The sequence below is a fragment of the Panthera leo genome, chromosome B1, assembly GCF_018350215.1.
Source record: "Panthera leo isolate Ple1 chromosome B1, P.leo_Ple1_pat1.1, whole genome shotgun sequence".
NCBI classification, from domain to species: domain Eukaryota; kingdom Metazoa; phylum Chordata; class Mammalia; order Carnivora; family Felidae; genus Panthera; species Panthera leo.
The window spans coordinates 146,227,308-146,245,311 of NC_056682.1; the positions used below are offsets into that span (position 1 = coordinate 146,227,308).

General features: G+C 36.6%; 1 long non-coding RNA gene across 4 annotated transcripts in view; it reads left to right on the forward strand.

Moving 5' to 3' along the window:
* The first annotated feature begins 382 nt into the window (after window positions 1-382).
* The window catches only part of LOC122218161, an 81,149-nt gene continuing 63,527 nt past the window's right edge, over window positions 383-18,004 (forward strand). For all 4 annotated transcript variants that reach the window (XR_006201902.1, XR_006201900.1, XR_006201903.1 and 1 more), the window contains exon 1: window positions 383-561. This is a non-coding gene — a long non-coding RNA (uncharacterized LOC122218161). The remainder of the gene's footprint in view (window positions 562-18,004) is intronic.

The following is an 18,004-nucleotide window of genomic DNA, read 5'->3' on the forward strand; positions in this document are numbered from 1 at the left end:
TTTTTTGTTTTTCTTAGCTGTGTCCAGTCTTTAAAAGCATTTCTTCTTTTCTGTTATACTGCTTTTTTATCTCTAGCACTTCTTTATGGTTCTTTCTTAAGATTTTCACCCCTCTGTTTACATTGCCCATCTGTTCATACATGCTGCCTACTTTATCCATTAGAATGCTTTGCATATTAATTATAATTGTCTTATATTTTTAGTCTGATAATTCCAAAATCCTTTCCATGTCTGGTTCTGATACTTACTCTGTCTCTTCAAATTTTGCGTCTTGATGCCTTTTAATTTTTTCTTGACAACGGGACATGATGTACTGGGTAAACAAAACTGCTGCTAAATAGAATGTTAGTAATGTAGTGGTGAGATGTGGGGGGAGGGGAAGTGTTCTATATTCTACAATTAGGTCTCAGTCTTTTAGTGTGCCTATGCCTCTGGGCTATAAATTCATATGTGTTTTTAAGTTTTTCCTTCCCTTCTGAAGTGAGACAGGATGAGTAGGGCAGGTTGGACTTGGGTATTTCTTTTCTTCAGGTCAGTTCGCCTCTGATATTACCTTGGCAGGTAAGGCTCTGGTTAACTACTTTCTCCTGAGGTCAGGCCTTGATTATAAAAACAGAATGGTCTGTCACATTTCAAAGTCATTGTATCCCCGCCCTCTACTCCCATCCCCCACTTGCTAAAAGGCTGAGATGATTTTTCTGAAATATTTGCTGTGGGAACCTGGCAAAACTCCTGAAGGCAAATCTCACAATATGACTGGTTCTCCCTGGAGTCTTTAACTCTCAGAGTTGTCTGCACTGAGCCTCTAGCAATTAATCAGTTATAGTTCAGGTTTTCCTATCCCTTCACTGTTTTCCATGGTGGTTTCTGCTTGTGAGTCTATTCAGGTAAGCCACTACTCCCTGCATTTGCCTGTCTGTCCCTCCAGCCTTATGGGCACCAGTCTGTTCTATGTCTTCCCCCTCTCTTATGGAACCAAGAAGAGTTAATGATTTTTGTCTGTTCAACTTTTGACTTGTTGTTAGGATGGAGTAGTGACTTCCAAGTTCCTTATTTGTGTGATATTGGAAACTGGAAGTCCCTTCAACTATTTTTTTTAATGACATGGCATCAAGTTGATATACTACTGGAGACACTTAACTCCATACATGTTCCAGTTGCCAACATATCTCTGAAGTGTGTGGTACCTAAACCTTTATAGAGGTAATCAAGTTAAAATGATATCTTTAGGGTGGGTTCTAATCCAGTTTGATTGGTGTTCTTACTAAAAGGGGAAATTTGGAGACAGATAGATACACATAGAAAAAAAGACCATATGAAGAGACACAGGGAGAAGGTGGTCACCTATGAGCCAAGGAGAGAGGTCTGGAACAAAATCTTTTCCTCACAGCTCCCAGATGGAACCCACACTGCTGACATAAGACTTGATTTCAGGCTTTTGGGCTCCAAAAGTGTAAGCCAATAAGTTTCTGTTGTTTAAGCCATACAATTTGTGGTACTTAAAAAAAATTTTTTTTTAATGTTTATTTAGTTTTGAGAGAGCACAGGTGGGGAAGGGGCAGGGAGAGAGGGAGACACAGAACCCAAAGAAGGCTCCAGTTTCTGAACTCTCAGCACAAAGCCTGATGCAAGACTCGAACCCACAAACTGCAAGATTATGACCTGAGCCAAAGTTGGTGCTTACCTGACCGAGACACCCAGGTGCCCCTTGTGGTACTTTGTTATAGCAGACCTAGCAAGCCTATGTAGGTTATATAGAATTGTTCTCAAGTATAAAAAATGCTTATTACAGATAAGATTTACTTAATCACTTCTTTACTTAATCACATTATTAGGAATATCTAAACAATCTAAATATATTAACACATTATCATTCCCTCTTTGAGAAGTAAAAACCCGCTCACAGAGGGATTTCTAACATTGTTCTAAGTCACCCAGTTTGAATTTTGGTAGCTGGCCTACAGAGTCCATACTTTTAAGATTACATTGTCCAGAGAGAATGTGCCAAATTGTAGGATTATTTATTTATTTTTCCAGAATTTAGGAAGATTCCATTTTAATTGGTGAGATTTTTCAGTGTTAGTGCTGGTATTAGTTTTCTGTGATTGCCATAACAAGTTGACACAAATTGGGTCACTTAAAACAACAGAAATTTATTCTCTCACAGTTCTGGAGGCCAGAAGTCTGAACTCAGGGCTACAATCTCTCCAGAGGCCCTAGAAGAGATCCCATATTTTTGCATTTTCCAGTCTCTGGTGACTCTTTGCATTCCTTGGTGTTCCTTGGCTGCATTACTCCAATCTCTGCCTTGATGGTCACATTGTGTGAGCATATCCTTTCTATGTATCTTATAAGTACACTTCTCATTGCATTTAGGGCCCAGATAATCCAGGATGATATTTTCATCTCAAGATCTTTAACTATTTAAAAAATGAGGTAATATTTACAGTTTCCAGGGATTTAATTTGACATGGGCACATCTTTTGGGGTCTCACCATGCAACCCACTACAGTGCTATCTTGTATTTTTAAGTTAATGAAGTTTTCTTGTGATCACAGTGAACCAAAATCATTTGGGTAAAAACTAATGAATAAATACAGTGACAAGAGGGAAGGGAAGGAGAGAGGGAGGGAAGGATACGAGGAGATGAGAAGAAAAAGTTACCGCTAGGGAGAGTGACCATTACAAACCACTATATATTTCAATATTTGCTAGCAAAGCTTAATCCTTGTTATTTGAGAATAGTTTAAAATAAGTGAAAAAGTTATTGATTTGTTTGGGAAAAGTATAGTTAAGTGTTTGTATAAAAATGGGGGAAAAGAATTTTTAAGGCAACTGAGATGATCTATTTTAAAATTATAAGCCCTTCAAAAGAGCATTAGCAGAGAGAAACAGCAATTAAGTCATCATCATAATCTACAACAGATCTGTCTTCCTACCTCTGTTTCTATGGCAAACAAATAATATTTCAGCATAGTTTTGTACTATTACTACAAGACTAAGAAACAGTTTGTCATTGGCAAGCCTTGTGAATGCAAGACATCAATGAGTCTTCTGCATATGAATGTTCATAATAACTTGCCAAATCCTAGTTTAAAATGCAGAATTATAAGAAACTGAAATGTTATTCATCATAAAGTTGGACCTTTCTTAACAGCTTTTCACACCCTAATAATAATATAACAATGAGCATGAACAGACAATTCACAAAAGACATCCTATAAACACTAAAAATGAAGTTCAAACTCAGTAATAAACAAATGCAAGTTACATATTTTTATCCAACGGAGTGTCAGTGATTAAAAAGAATAATGATATCCAGCATAGTAAAATATGTGAATGAAAGGGAGTTTTTGTAATTACTGGTGGGGTGTAAACTAGGATAAATTTTCCTAACAGAAAGTCTTCAAAATGTGCAGATAGTTTGACTCAACCATTTCAGTTCTAGGCAGTGTATCCTTAGGATATAAAAACGTATGTACTCAAATATGTATGCACAATGAGACTTTTTCTAATATGTTTATTTTAGTTACAAATTATTTGGATGATACTTTTGCTTTTGAAAAAAGAAGGCTACAGGGGTGTCTGGGTGGCTTAGTCAGTTGAGCATCCAACTTTGGCTCAGGTCGTATCTTGTGGTTTGTGGATTCAAGCCCTGCATTGGGCTCTCTGCTGTCAGCACAGAGCCCACTTTGGGTCCTCTGTTCCCTTCTCTCTGCCCCTCCCCCATTCATTCTCTCTTTCTCTCTCTCTCTCTCTCTCTCTCCCTCTCTCCACCCCCCCCCCCCAACCCCCGGTCAAAAATAAATAAACATTAAAAAAAACTGTTGAAAAAAGAAGGCTACAGAAGGATATGAAGCAATTTTGTGAAAAGCATATTTTATTTACGGATCTTTTTCAAATATATGTTTCACATACTTATTACAGAGAAAGAAATATCTTGCAGCAAAAACAGTAAGAATATTAACTAGAATAGATATTGAAAATAGATACCAAGGTTATGTGAAACTTTTAAAATACTTATTACTTGTATTCTAATTTTTTAATAATGAATTTGAACCACATGAAAAATAAACAAGAAAGTATTTTAGTGATACTTAAATCACTCTTTAGTGGGTTCTACATCAAAGAAACATTGCCTATATGCCTATATGTTAGGCAATGTTTTATAAGCACAGTTTTTATATTTTCCCCATTAAATTTTGCATTGTGGACATATGTAGTAAATAAAAAATACACATAGAGATTTTTTAAGGTAAAAATTTGTAATTTGTTGCCATAGAGAAAAATAAATTTCCAAAACTATAAACAAACCCAGTAATATGTTTCTGCTTGCTTCACAAGGATAGGCACTAAAATATACAGTAGATATATGTTTGACAACTGAAGAATGTTTAGGACTCAAAGAAATAAGGTTAAATGAAGGGGAAATAGGTATTAAGGTAAAATAGAGATTTTCTCTTTTTATTCATGTTTATTCATATTCATATTTATTCATATTCAACTCAATTCAGTAAATATTTATTGAGCTTATAGTCATCATGTTCAAGAATGAAGAGGTTAATGAGCCATAGTCACTATTTTCCAGATCAAGGCTGAATCCTCTCATATTCAAGAAATTTCTAGATTCATACAAGAGACACTTCACTAGTAGCACTCAAAAACACTGCCTAAGCAATGTGACTCTGAAATTCTAATTTTTTAGTTATTAGTTTGCTTTTATCCGTGCTGCACTGAATGCCATTATAGGCAGAAGATTGAAATTATAAACTAATACTTCCAAGGGGCACCTGGATGGCTCAGTTGGTTAAGCGTCTGACTCTTGGGTTTTGGCTCAGGTCATGATCTTGTGGTTTGTAAGTTCGGGTGCCATATATCAGGCTCTGCACTGGCAGTGTGGAGCCTGTGTAGGGTTTCCTTTCTCTCTCCCTCTCTCTGCCCCTCCCGCTCTCACTCTATCTCTCTCTAAAAATAAATAAATAAACTTAAAAAAAACCACAATACTTCCTCAAAGTAAACATTATGATGCCTCTGTACCTTTGTACCTTTACCTTCTTCAATAGCAAATTGCTCTTAGCCCATTCGGGCTGCTCTAACAAAATAACAGACTGCATGGCTGATAAACAACAGAAATTTATCTCTCATAGTTCTAGAGTCTGAAAAGTCCAAGAGCAAAGTGCTGACATGGTGACACTTTGGCCCTTTTGAGGGCCCTCTTCCTGGTTCAAGCTGGCACATTTTCACTGTGTTCTTCAGGGTAAAAGGGGCTGGAGAGCTCTCCAAAGCCTCCTTGATACAGCACAAATCCCATTCATGAGGACTCCATCCCCATAGCACTCCCTAAAGGCCCCACCTCCTCATACCATCATCTTTGGCATTTACAATTTCAACACATGAATTTCGAAGGGACACAAATATTCAGACCATAGCATGCTGCAAGAAGAGCTGTAAATGTGACAGGTAACACTAAGGAATGGACTCTCAGTATTGGATATTGTGGACTTCATTTACTTTGAACTTGATCATCAAGTTGAAGGTGATTATAACTTTAACAGGTCTCTATCATCTCATGCTTTGGATCTGTTTAATTAAACATATTTTAAATATTTATAACACATACAAATTGTATTAAAATATATAAATTTATAAAACACACACATGTTAAAAAGCAAAATAGAACCCAAAAGACTCAAGACAAAGGGGAAACGCTACTGTTTTTCACTCTTTCCCACCCTCACTACAGTTGCTATAGAGGCAACTATTTTAACCTATTTTCTTGCAGTGCCCTGCATGTTACTAAATAATACGTCTATACATATTGCACTCTCTGCTTCCTGTTAGGATATTGAAGAGTTAATTTCTTTTTTTTTTTTTTTAATTTTTTTTTTTTTAATGTTTCATTTATTCTTGAGGGAGAGAGAGACAGCGCATGAGCAGGGACGGGGCACAGAGAGAGGGAGACACAGAATCTGAAGCAGGCTCCAGGCTCTGAGCTGTCAGCCCAGAGCCTGACGCGGGGCTTGAACTCATGAACCATGAGATCATGACTTGAGCCGAAGTCGTATGCTCAACACACTGAGCCACCCAGGCGCCCCGAAGAGTTAATTTCTTAAACTTCCTTCCAACTTTACACTGATCCTTGCAAAGTAATCATGTATCTTAATTTTAGGTACATCAATTAACAATATTTGCATTAGGAAGAAGAAATAAATGATTCTTATAGTGTTAAGTATTGACCTTGGATTGGATTTCTTTTCTGGTAAAATTTTGTCCCCTAAAGCTGTTAATTGTTTTACATTTTATTAGAGGATTCTTTTATCAAAATGGTTATATTTCCTAACAGAACATCAGAGCCATTTTGCTAGAAAACACTACAGCCACAGTGTTGAGATTTCCTTTGTGTATGACCCTGAATAGGATGCACTGTGTCCTAGGTCACAAACCTTTTCCTTCTTGATGTACTCTTTGGTGTAAGGTTTAATGCACCCTTAAATATTTTCTAGAAAGTGTACAAAACAGTAAATATATGCAGTCATGCATGTCTGAAAGTCTTTAATCAACCCACACTTAAGATTGATGGCTTTTTAGGATACAGAAACAGGCAAAGAGCTCTTAAATATAAGAAAAAAGTAAGAGACAAATTAGTGCTATCTCACATTTGACTAATAGGTGTTCCAAGAAAGAGACAAATAGAACTTGGGGCAGGATGTTGTGGGAAAAAATAAATAAATAAATAAATAGCCATAAATCTCCAAATTGAAAGAGCAAGCTGCAATTCTTCCTTGGAATTTTTAAGAGATATTCCATTGCCAGCTAGCATCTAGTGTTATATATGAGAAGTCTGAGAATATTCAGGTTTTCATTTCTTTGCAGTTCCTTCTACGCTCTGGAAGATTTTAGGATCTTTTTTTACCTCTAGAATTCTAAAATGTCATAGAGATGTGCTTTTCTGTCAGTATTTTAGAATACTCTCAGTGTGAGCTTTTATGGTTCTTTAGTTCCAGCAAGTTTTTATTTTTGTTTTGTTATGTAAATTTGTTTCTTTTCCTTTTCTGAAACTCTTATCATGCAGATGTTAGATCTCCTAGATTTGTCTTTTACGTCTCTTATTTAAAAAAAATTATTGTAGTTTTTTGTCGTTTTTTTCTATTTTTCTGAGAAATGTTTTTAATTTTATTTTCTAAACTTTCTGCTGATTTTCAAATATTTAATTTCCAAGAACTCTGTGTTTTCTTTAATTGCTTTTTATAGTGGCATGGTTAATGAAAATCAGTCTGTTTTGTAAACATATTGGAGGAAATCATTTTTATTATTTTTATTATTCTCTGATCTCAGTTTTCTCTTTTTCTTCTGGGACTTTTTTTTTTTTTTCCTGTTTATCTTGTTTGTCCTTAACATAGTGGCCTTGTTTTTATGAAGCATGATAATTTTCAATTGTCCATTAAAAATCTGGCTGTGACCTCTCTTTAATTCTACTTTCAGTTGGCAGCCCTGTTAGTGATCAGACAGAGAGCCAGGAGACTCACAAAATGTCAAAATACCAGACATCTGTTTTCTGGGATTCTTCATTATCTCCAGAGAAAAGCCTTCATACTCTTGTCTAAGAATTAAATTCCTGACTCCTCTTTCTCCTATCCAATCTCAGTGGGGTGTGTTAGTGTGGACATGGGGTTGGGATGAGTGTATGCAGACTTTGAACTAATCCCACGTTTCCAGCCCATCATCTCATTACCTACCACTGCCTTTCTGTCTATGGTTCTACAGGATATGTTGCTTCCTTTCTTCTGAGCCCTTTCTCCAAGCATTTATCCAAGCTAATGTCTCCTCTGAGGTGCTGCATCAGTTACCACTCTTCCACCTGCTTTTCATTTTCCAAAGTTCTGTGAAATCTGTCATCCATTGATAGCCCTCTCCTATCTTTTGGTAATTCTTGGTTTAACTGCATGTTTCTTAATCATCAAGTATTTGTCAAGTACCTGCTTTGCTTGTGTGCTCTGAAAGGTACAAGAGAACTTCAAGAAACAAAGACTGTGCCCTGAAGAAACCTATAATTAATGGAAGAGAAAAGGCTGATACAAGTAATAGCGATCAATGGGCAGTATTATACAGCATTGAATTATGGGCCCCAGTCTTATAGTACTGTGGGTGTTCAGAGGACTTGGAGAGAGCTCTGAAAGACAAAAATATTTCTGAACTTGTGGAAGAAAGACAATTTATTGAAAGTACATATTGTTGATCATTCTGGGTCTTTATTCTTTATTCAGGAATGTGAAGATTTTACAGACTATTAGGAAGGCTGACTGGCTAGTGCAAAGGTTAAATGTTGAAGAGTAGTAGCAACAGGTAATCAGTACTTTAGGGTTTAAACTTCATGTGATAGTAATGATGATAATAAAAAATGCAAGAATTTATATATTGCATGGAAGTTGATTTCTCATAACTCTGTTGAACAGATAAGAAAAACAAAGTGCTGATAATTTAATTTGTCCTTGAGTAAAAGAAAGGGTTCCAGGAACCCAGCCTGGGGATGTAGACCTGATGATTGGTCTGAGGCCCTTTTAAATGCATGTGGTCTAAAGCTAATTTCTGGTGATAATTTATAGGTTTTGTTTCTTTTACGTAAGAATTCTTGCACATACCCAGAGATGTTACTAGCTGAACATTATAATGAATAATTGTAAAGCAGAGGCATATTTTTACAAAATTATTTTGAATCATACCTTTTGTAGTCTTCATTGATCCATTCACTTGCTCCCTAATGCATTCAATATTTTATTCATTCTTTTCATGTAGGTGCTGAATGCTGGTAATGGAAATATGAGTGAGCAAAAGGCTCATTTTATGGATGTAAAGGGATAATATTCATATTTATTTGTTTTACATGATTCAAGCAACTAATTTAGTTTTTTGGATTATTAGCATTATTTCTAGACCATGCTAGTGTTTTTTTAATTAATTAATTAAAATTCCAGTATAATTAACATACAGTGTTATATTAGTTTCAGGTGTACAATATCATGATTCAACAATTCTATACATTATTCAGTGCTCATCATGATAAGCGTACTCTTAAACCCCTTTCTTTACCTATTTCACCTATCCTCCTCACTTTCCTCCTCTCTGGCAACTAGTTTGTTCTCTATATTAAAGTCTTTTTTTGTTTGTCTTCTTTGTTTATTCATTTGTTTTGTTTCTTAAATTCCATGTATGAGTGAAATCATATGGTATTTGTCTTTCTTTGACTTATTTCACTTAGCATTATACCCTCTAGATCCATTCATGTTTTTGCAAATGGCAAGATTTCATATTATATATATGAATAATATTTCATATTGTATATATGATATATATAATATATTCTTTATTTCATGTTAGTAAGGATATTCAATTTGAGTTTAATCATAAAGGATAAAGCAACAACCTAAATCATAAGAAGATAGCAAAACAAAGAGATTCAACATAACAAATTACATGGAATTTTCAGCAAGTCAAAATGTTCTTACAAAAGCAACTTTTGTGAGTTTTTTTTAAAAGCTGAGGTAAAGCTATGCTATTTGTATACAACATCTTCTTTATCCATTCATCTATCAGTGGACATTTGGGTTGCTTCCATATCCTGGCTATTGTAAATAATGCTGCAATAAACATAGGGGAGCACATATCCTTTTGAAGTAGTGTTTTAATTCTCTTTGGGTAAATACATAGTAGTGGAATTACTGGATCATATGGTAATTCTATTTTTAATTTTTTGAGGAACTTCCATACTGTTTTCCACAATGGCTGCACCAGTCTACATTCCCACCAATAGTGCACAAGGGTTCCTTTCTTTCCACATCCTTGCCATCCTTGTGTCTTGTATTTTTGATTTTAGCCATTCTGACAGGGATAAGGTGATATCTCATTGAGGTTTTAATTTGCATGTCCCTGGTAGTAAATGATTTTGAGCATCTTTTCATGTGTCTGTTGGCCATCTGTATTTCTTCTTTGGAAAAATGTCTGTTCATGTCTTCTGCCCATTTTTTAAGTCAGATTATTTGTTTTTTTGGTGTTGAGTTGTATAAGTTCTTTAGATATTTTGGATGGTAATCCCTTATTGGATATGTCAATTGCAAATAATCTTCTCCTGTTCAGGGAGTTGTCTTTTTGTTTTCTTGATAGTGTCTTTGCTGTTCAAAAGGTTTTTATTTTGGTGTAGTTCCATCAGTTCAACTTTACTTTTGTTTCCCTTGCCAGAGGAGATATATTTCGAAGAATGTTTCTACAGCTGATGTCAAAGAGATTACTGCCTATGTTTTCTTCTAGGAAGTTTATGGTTTCATGTCTCACATTTAGGTCTTTAATTCATTTTAATTTTGTTTTTGTGTATGGTATAAGAAACTGGTGAGGTTCATTCTTATGCATATAGCTATCCAGTTCTCTCAACACCATTTGTTGAAGAGATTTTTGCCTCCTTTGTCATAGGTTAATTGACCAAATAACCATGAGTTTATTTCTGGGGACTCTATTCTGTTCTATTGATCTATGTGTCGGTTTCTGTCATGATAGTGTTTCTGTTTTGTTTTTTCATTAAAGTCTACCCACAATCTGAAAAACAGTTCACCTTTCCCTCTTTCTGATAACCCTCAGCAAGAACACAATGGCCAGGTATTAGAGTTAACAAATATATCCCCAAAATACTTTTTCCAAAATATTTTAAAAATATTTTGGATTTAATAGAACCCAAAACACAATGTATTCAGAACATTTTTCCTCTTGATTTCTAAATTCTGACTTATTTATGTGTAACTCAGTGCTACATTATTTTGTGAGAGTGGTTCGATGTCCAAGATTTTTCATGAGTTTTTGACATTTATTCTTTTTCAGTCCTAAACTCCAAGAACCCCCACTCCATCCCACTCCCAACCCACCAGGAAAGCTCATTATATTTACACAGCCCTAAATATCCAGGTTCTGCTTAAAACCAAAAATACAAAAAGTTTGAGTGAAAGGCATATATTCATGGCCCTATTCCATATCTGCCCCTCCCACTGAATGAAGGATATTTCAGAAAAACAAGAGCTAGGGAAGGAAGGGAAGGGAAATTTCTTTCTACTAATGTTTTGGCTTATATGTTTTCTGCTGGATTTTCCCCACATGCAAGTGTGATCATGAAGATAGAGCAGGAAATTCTTTTTCCTTGAAGAATATACTGGCATGGGTATTTTTATTGGAACCTGGGCTTTTGTAAAAGCTATGTTGAATCAGAAGAAGAAACAGTGGTGGAAAGTTTCAGCCTCATTCTGTCTTCTCCTCCTTTTCACCCCCAAGGCGGGGGGGAACCCACAGAGAGTATGCAGCACATTCCAAGAGAGTTGATCATTACTGTGTTTTAGCAGTCCTTAAAATTTATAAATAAATACCAGGTTAAATTAACCTGGTGGAGCCTGTAGTTTCATATCTTTTCACTTTCCAAATGTTCCTATTATTTCTGTGGTCATTGCCGTTGTTATTATTACAGGCATCTCACTATGTTTTCAAACAAAAGCCTGGCTCCCATTTATAAAAATGTCATACGAATTAAACTCTCTGTAAAATTTTAAGGAAACATTTTAAAACTAAAACTGCACAGGTTCAATCTGAACTTCATTAATGGCCTCCTTGAAGCCAAACATAGTCTTGAGAGGCCTATTAGAGTGATCTGGAGATGCTGAAGGCCCACATAGTTTCTTAGAGTCCAAAAATGCCTCCCTCGAGCTGGCATCATTCCCTGAACTGTGTTGTTTGAGGCCTTTACTGGGTCCAGGTAAAATTCACATCTTATTTCTTTCTCTTGATTCTGTCAGCTAAGAAAAAATATAAGACAGCACTACCCTGCCTGGAGAATTAGCAGCCAGACGAAGGGCCTTCTTTATTGGCAGGACTGAGAGAGTTTTTCTGCTTCCATGTAAGAGGAATGTCCTGATGTTGCCCTGTGGCGCGTGCATTTATGGTTCCTTAATTAAAAATGCACATTCCCTCATGCTATGGCCAAATACATAACAAGGCATTCATGGGAGATAGAATTCTTCATAGGACCCTCAGTGTATCTGAATCTTCCTGAAAAGGAAAATTTATGAAGGCACTTCTGATCCTTAGGCTGTAGGATCAGACCCAGTGGTGAACAGGCTTACTTTTAAATAGCCTATTTCCAACTCTAGTAGGAATGACTTTCATTACTCATCCAACTAATATTTATAAATGACTTCCTATGTACTAAGCACCATCTTATGTGCTGGGAGAACAATGGTGAGCAAGACAGAAGAAATAGATCCCTCAAGGAACTTGTAATAGAGTGATAGAGACAGACACAGAAAAGCATACATTTTTTTAAAAGAATGTTTTGGATAATAACTCTAAAGAAAATGAAAGCAAGATAACAGGATGGAGAATAATAGGGTGTGTATATGTGTGTGTGGTAGGGGTGGCAGCTATTTTAGATATGCAATCAGGGAAGGACTTCCTAAGGAGTTGGCATTTAAGAGATATCTAGATATAATGAGACAATGAAGCATGGAATATCTAGGAAGAACCCATTCCAGAAGGACAGAAAGGTGAGGGCCAGGGCCCTGAGGTTGAGATGAGCTTCATACACTTTCGGAGAAACAAAACAAAACAAAACAAAACAAAACAAACAAACAAAAACCAGTCTGGATTGAGGGAGTTAAAATAGGAGAAAGAAAGTATTAGAAGATAAGGTTAAAGTATGTGATGTGTTGAATGACTGGCTCAGTTCTTTACCTCTCACTGTCTCACCAAGGTTAAAATATATCTCTTGCTCCTTGACCTTGGGATTGTCCAAAGAAATTACATGGTTTTCTTTGGTGAATGGCAAGTGAGCAGAGACAATAGGATGGCAATTCTGAGCAGAAAATTTCAGAGGCTTGGCACATTTCCATTTCTACTGTAGCTAACTCACTGGTCCTAGGAGAAGGATGAGAGAGGCAGGTGGAACCTTCCAAATTGCTGCAGCCTGAGCAGTTCTGCCTCAGGAATGACTGGCTGAAACAGATCCACTAGCCAACTCACAGATCTGTGAGAATACATTATTGAAGTCTTTGAGTTCTGTGGTTGTTTTTCATGCAGCATACTGTGGCAATGGCTAATCAACACAGATACCTGATCATTTAGGATCTTGGGAGCCTTGTTAAAAAGCCAGACATTTCTGGGGCTCCTGGGTGGCTCAGTCAGTTAAGTATCCAATTCTTGATTTCAGCTCAGGTCATGATTTCACAGTTGTGACACTGAACCCCGGATTGGGCTCTGCACTGAATGTGAAGCCCAATTAAGATTCCCTCTGCCCCTTCCCAGCTAAAAAAGAAAACAAAGTCCGACATTCCTCTCAAGTGTAATGGAAAGCCATTTAGATGGTTTTAAGTTAGGAAATTTCACAAATTGAGTTCAGTTTTTAAAAAGATTATTGCTTTAAAAGATCTTCACTTTCTGAAGAATAGACTATAGAAAAAAAGTGGTATCAGGCAGTTCAGGAGCAGTGATTCAGGAGGAAGATGTTGGTGGCCAAGACACCCCCTTGTTTATCAAGAAAAAAAAAAAGTAAAAATAGTAAATTATGACTTCTATCTTAGCAACTTGGCAAATATATTAGTCAGTGAAATCAAAGGCATTAATTTGTTTTGTAGTAGAGATCTGTGCTTTACAACTGGTATGAGTGTTGATATAGTGTAATCAGTCAAATCTAGGAGAACTATTATCTTTTTTTCCACTGGGGAGGCAAGGAAACCCAGAGCTTGAAATTAGGAAGAATCTCTTCTGATGGCAATTTTTAAATATAAAAGGGACAAGCCAGGGCATGGAGAGAAGAAACCAAATTGTTTTGTTGGTGCTATACTTTCAGGCCTCAAGAACTAGACAGATATTATGTGGTAAGAAGGAAAGTGCAGGAAAGAGAAAAAGAGCCCACTTGGTCAGTAAGACAAGATAGCTCGTGTCTAAAAGTTCTCCCTAAATAATCTTGAGCAAGTGGTAGTCTTCCTCAGGTTTCTGTTTACCCACCAGAAAAATGGGATAATTGCCTGACCTTCTTTTTAGTTATCCTGAGTATACTCATATGCTAAAGTACTTTAACTTTAAAAGTATGAAATACTCTATCTATGGAAAGTAAAATTATTAAACTTGAAAACTAGTCAAGGTCTTTGCTAGTGAAATATAATTAGTACTATAAATGCAAAAATTCCTGCTAATTTACTTCAAATATTATAATTACTAACATATCCAAGGAATTTTCATTTTTACTGAATACAGGTTAGAATAATTCTGAGTAAGTGTGACCCACTGTGTCTGCTCTTATATTTAAATTTTGAGCTAATATGTCCTAACATTGTAGCAGAAAATACATTCAGACTTTAAAGGTTCTTTGCTGTTGTGGAGGTATTAGAGGATTTGAATTGTTCCAGACAGTGAAATTTAAATGCTTTTTTCTCTCTCAGAAGAAAAAAAAAAAAGTCTACTAAAATTACAGATAATTCCCCAAGTCTAGGACTTCACCCACAGCACACACGAGTTGTCCGTTCTAATGTTTGTGCTTAAAGAGAAACAAGAAATAATGTGAGCTCTCGTGCATGCTTTTCCAATCTCTGCTGCCCACTTCTCTACAATCCCTGTGTCCTTTGAGGGAAAATTCTCCTCCACTTACAACGACAACCATAAAACCTTCATGTGAACTGACATTTTCTAAACCAAACTGCCCACTTACATTTTATCATTTGGTAAAAAATATTCTTGATCTTGTGTTCCAAATTAAACCAAAATGAGGCCATAAGTGGAAAAGTTGGGTAAGGCAGTGAGGACACTGTCCAGAGGAGTGTGACCTGGCCAGCTGGGTTTCCTTCTCAGGTAATAGGGAATTTCAGAGCTGCCAGCAGAGGTGACCAAAAGGCAGAAGTGTTTCTTCATTTCCTTTACCCTTTCATGTCCAATAAGGCAGAAGGGAGTCCTGGAGGGAGCCCACCGTCCAGTCTGGGATTCAACCTCCTCACTTTGCACTGTATTTATGGCTGTTATTGTGGCCTCTTGCCTTGTACAAGCCGACAGCGGACTCTGTTGATTCTCCTGGTGAAATAGCAACAAGTCCTTCCTCTCCTTAGCTTCCTGGCCTTCATATCATCATATGTTGTGGGAAATTATAGGTGGATAAATCAAATACTTCCCCAAACGCAAATGTTGCTGTGACTACCACTTCTTGCTGGCAGCTGGAGGGCAGCTAGGGTAGCACTTGATGGCTTTTTCTGTTGAGATATTAATAGTTCCACACTGCTGTTTCAACTGAGTTGGTTCTTGATTTCGTGTTTGCTTTGGCTTTTTTTTTTTTTTTTTTTTTGCATGAGTATTGTTTATAGCACTTCATGACCTATGGCCTTTGAGCTTTAAGGAGAATGTATGCACAACTGTGTGCGTGAATGAATATGTGTATTGTGCAGCTTGAGGATGAGAGGCTTTCATGATATTTTCAGAGGTCTGTGAGGCAAAAAAATGGGTTAAATACTGTTAGTCTTGCTAATAAAGGTGTCACTCAGAGTAGCTCCAGGAAATTGGCGTTAAGCCATTAGGACACCATCTAACCCACACTCTGATGGGATATAATAAAAACCAGGGAAGCTACCCAGATTCCATTACCTAACTACTTTTAGACCTGAACTTGTACCCTCCTTCAGACTTCACATTCGAGAATCCTTCAGCTTAGAACCTAGATGTTCCTTTTAAGCCTACTACCTCATTATTGATAGGTTATTTGAACAATTTATCCTTTTGATTTGAACCTTCTTTGCGCTGGATCAAAAAAGGGGAGAGGAATTTGGAAGGGCTAGCAGGGGGTTGGGGGGAAGAATGAGAAACTAGAAAAATTTCCCTTGTTTTTAATTAGGCTTCCTTGATGTCACTCCCCCGTTCTGAATCCAGAACCACAGATTTCAAGGTTCCAGGGCCTCTAAGTGGGAAAGCAATTAGGACGGTAATTAGGACGTGTAATATAAGTTTTGGTGGTTCTAAGAATAAAAAGGGCTTTAAGACCTTTCATCTACTACTAATTCAAAGACTCCATTCCAACCATCCAAGCCATATGGAGCCTGTTTCTTTCAATGTCTAACAGATGAAATGGGTTACTTCCCTCTCTGACTTGGATTGACTTGACAGGCCCCAGAAGGCATCTGCACTTAGTTTGGTGCTTCCTGTTGTCTGGTTTCCTGAAGATGATCCTTCCTTTCCAGGATACTTGGACTAGAAGAAGGGTGTGGCTTGGCTTCTTATCTTTGTTCAGTCCTCCTCTCGAACTGCTTTATCAGACAGGATCTGACAATAGCTCTCTTTCTAACCTCCTAAACATGTCTATTTAGCAGGTTGTATCATCTTTTCTTGATCTCTTTGTAAGTAATACAGTGGATGGAAGAGCCCCAAGTGTGTAGGCATTTCCTGCCTTTAGATATTCTAGAAATAAGCTGCCACAGATTAATTTAGCACTTCTCAACTTTGTTCAAAAAATTTACAAACACCAAAATGAACAAAGTTGGAATAATAATAAAGATTGTTATGAAGCTAGGGGGAAATTAAAATGACTTTTTCAAATATGTATCACTGGAAAATAGAGGGTAAAAGTTTGGCCATATAATTTATTCTCCAAAGGGAAGTGAGTCTTTTGTCCCATGTAATGACTCCTCAGTCTCTGAAGGCCAAGCCAGAAATAATTTCTGTTTATATTCTAGTTCTTATTCTGTCTTGTTGACCATGGGTTACCTTGGGCCTTAATTCTTAATTATTTGGACCTCATGATTTCTTAGTTAGAACATTGTAGCTACTATAACTTTTGCATCTTTTAAATATTTCTTAATACAGAATCATTGTCTTAAACACTTCATATACCCACTGTAACTCATAGATTAGGCACATTTTGCCCTCATCTGAAATCTGAGATACTTTGTAAAAATAAGCTATTTCTTGAGGTTACATTGTTTCTAAGTTCCTAGGTTGCCATTTAGGACACTGAACCATGAGTAACAACTTGGTATCCATAGGAAGCCAAAAACCTGGAGAGAGAGGGAAATAGAATATAACATATGTTAGTGGTAACATGAATTATCCCAATGACATGCTTTAACAAAATGTTTTGTTCAGGGCACTCTGTTCAGGAGAATTGAGTTGAAGGTTGCCAACCAAAATGGTCAATTAGTGTCTAATCAAGACAGCTAAAATAAATAGTTGGTTCCCATCTTTGAGCATGTCTCATGTCTAAACTGTTTTGAATGAATTTGGCCTGCCTGACAGATGTCAACTGTGAGTGAGCCACCTGTGAGGCTGTAGTAAGAAAAGAGAGCAGACAGCTTAGGGCTGCAAACTGAACTCATCCACTGAAACAGATGCTTCCATCCCGACTTCGGATTTGCTCCTCTGCATGAGGGACTGATATTGTGAAACTGAGGTCAGAGATTCCACAACCTGAGTTTACTTCAGAACTTTGAAATAGTCATCAATTCTTGATAACGTTTTGATAGTGTGTTCTTGTAGCAGAATTCTTTTTCTTTTTGTCCCTTCCCCTCTTCCTCCTTCCTTCCCTCCCTGCCACCATCTCCTTCTCCCTCTCTCCCTATCTCTCTCCTTTCTTCCTCTCGTTTTGACATCTGTGCTTAACATTTCAATTTTCTATAGCCATTCTTACCTTTTTTTGTTTAGGAAAAGACATAAAAACCTGTTTTAAAGTTATATCATCTTTGATCCAATAGGAAAGTCTCCAAGATACAGAAAATAAGACTAAGGAAGGCAAACTGGGGCAAAGTTTTAGTATATTTTCACACTTCCAATAAATAAAATCCTTTTATTCTGAAAATGTATTTTTCCTTTAATAATCAAAACATTTATTGCTCAAAATCCAACATTTGTTGGGGTTCTCTGTGTAATTGGTTATTTACTGCAACTGACCATGAATCTTTTGTCTTCATGTGAATTTCTCCTTTCTCTTTTCAGGTCTCTTTGCTAGAATATC